A 2803-nucleotide genomic window follows, 5' to 3' on the forward strand; every position below is an offset into this window, starting at 1 on the left:
CATTAATCAAATATTAATTTAGGGCACATTCCAAGTGCTGATAATTCAGCGGCCACTAAGATTGCCTGCCTTCAAGTAGCTCATGGCCTAAGGGAGGAGTGCAGTGACATCAGTGATAGGACAGGCTGGTGCAAAGGGTTATGGGAGCATTTAGAAGTGTCCTCACTAAGGGAAATCAAAGTCTACATAAGTAGACCCTTGCTAAGAGCCTTGCATTTTGGCATTGTAAGCTGTAACCTATGGAGGGCCTGGATGAAGGGGATCTTCAAAACCATCTTTGGATTTACCTATTCATTTTCTGAAACCTCCTCTTTACCCATTTAATGACTTTCAGATATAAGAGACCAAAACATCACCTGTCCTCTGAACCCTTTAATTGTATTCAGGAACTTCATATATATGAAAAACTGCTTGTTTTGGCTGCTTCTGGCTGTATCATTCACTCCTACATGTGTCAGAAAGATGAGCAGCAGGTTGGGTGCCATGGTGAATTTCCACTCGAATACTGATACCTGCTCTGAAGAGAGAGCAGAACTCTAGATGGAATGGACAGGTGTGCAGTCCAGATCAGCATACTTGCCTCTGGGTCTTCTTGAGACTGGTTTCCGATAACCTGCCATTGCCCATTAGTCTTTCCCAATTTGGATTCCAGGTTGGGGCTTTCTTTTTTGGGGGGTGGCGGGGGTCCCACACGGTGGTCTTGACCACAATGCCTTTCTCCTCATGTTTATTGATGGTCGAGAATACTGTTACCTGTGCTTATGCAATTGATACGAGTATTAATGGCCAAGGTGTCTGTGTTAGGGTTTGTATTGCAGGGGAGGGAGGGGAGGGTGCCATGAGGAACAACAAGTTGCTGCACGCTGTTATATTTGGCTAAGAAAGGCAGAATGGCTTGGGGTGAGTGTGGGAAGAGAAGGGTTTCCAATCACCGGCTTGTTATAGACAGCATCTTGAGATTATTTCCTCTTTTTATAGTCATAATTACTGTGTGACTGTTTTGCATATTGACTGTGCCTTTCTTCAGAGGAACTAGAGACCGTGCCTTCTTTCTGCAAACCCCATTGTGCTTTGATTCCAGAGACCATCTCTTAGTATCACTCTCTCTCTGAGGGGCGGACCTTCAGAGATATAGGCTGTCCAATAGAAAAGAAACCCTGATAAAAATTCCCTCATTCTTTGTACTAGAAAATAATTTTAGCATCACACTCTGTCCATCTGGACATCATTAATATTGTCAGCCACTCCCTTCAGTAGCCTTTAATGTCTAAATAATTACTCCCTGTGGCCATAATCCGACATGATGTCACTCCCCTCCTGATTTGCATTTCACAGATAACAGACAGCTTGGGAATTACAGGGGGCTTTGTGAGCTGTTCTGAAAGCCTAACACTTACTCCCACCACCACCTCAATCACATCATGTCCCCTCCTCTAAATCTGTCACCGAACTGCACAACCTTCCCCCAGTCAATTACCCTTTTCCTTCTGTTACACCATCACTGGTTCTGTCGATAGCAAGCTCCTCATCCTGATTGATAACGGGAAGCAAAGTTGACTAATCAGGACATTTTAGGGCTTTGCTTAATGTAGACATCCTTGACTGGAATTTCGACTTTTCATCCTGTATGATAACGGCTTTCACCACTATGTGAATCACTTTTCCACTTCGGAGTCACCCCTCTCTGCCAACACACACAGCCACCTGCCCTGGGGAGGGCTAGAGTCTGGGCCCAGATTGCTGCTCCAGGTCTCCTCATGGGTATCTTCCCGCTCACTCTTTTGTGCCTTTTATAACCCAGATGCGGCAAGCAGAGCCACTTTGCATGGAGATAGGTACCAGCGAAACCAAGTGCAGCAGTTCTCTTTTTGAACATTTACTTTTATTTTTTAATCTTCACACATGTGTTTTTCCCTTTCTCTTCCTCTTCCCCACCACTACGCGATCTCCCTTCCCACTGTCTCTTCACCAGCTCTTGGCTTCCCTCTGTCCAGGTACTTATACGGCTGCTTCTCTGTATTTAGGTTTGGCCTTTGTTTACACAATACCAGGCATCTGGATGTATGGTAAAAACATGCTGTCAAGTACCCAGATGTTTGGGAACATCTGGGTATTTTGGCAACCAGCAGCAACAACAGCTGGATAATGGAATTCACGTTTCCCTTTTCAGTCATCACTTGACATCGGGTGGACAGAGTCTCACCAGCCACCATCCAAGCACAGCCATTATCTGCTAGCAGTTCTTTTTTCATCTCACATGGGGAATTATCTCTGTCAATCATGTTACTGTCGAAGGGAAGGGGAAGGAGTTGGTCTCTTCTTGGGCCTGCAGTCCGTCATCGCTGTATGCCTCAGTTCTTCTCTTACTGAAAGAACTAGTAGGAGCTGACAATCGCTTTAACCTGGCCCACCCCGGAGGCAGGGAGAGAAGAAGGCAGGTGAAACACTGTTTTCTCCCACAAGTCTGAAGAATGTGACAAGAACTTGTTTTGCATTAGAACCACTCTTCCTGGTTTGGGATCTCCCCTGCTATTCTCTCTTATATTCTTTGTACCACTCATCTGTAAGAGAAAGCAAAATGATGGCAATTTCTTACTCCCATCCACTGTGTTCCACAAAAGGCCCACATTATCTGTTTGTATTTTTCTCAAGTAGCTTAGAATAACATCGCTCTGCCCCACTGGGGCCTTCGGGAGAAGGACGGTCTCTAGAGGTTGCCCCTGACAGCAAAGTGTTCATTGTTACCTCCGGTTCTGTATCTAGCAGCCTCCAGGTCACTTGCAGAAGGCTCATGACACAGCAG

The sequence above is a fragment of the Mustela nigripes genome, chromosome 14, assembly GCF_022355385.1.
Source record: "Mustela nigripes isolate SB6536 chromosome 14, MUSNIG.SB6536, whole genome shotgun sequence".
In the NCBI taxonomy this organism is placed as follows: Eukaryota; Metazoa; Chordata; class Mammalia; order Carnivora; family Mustelidae; genus Mustela; species Mustela nigripes.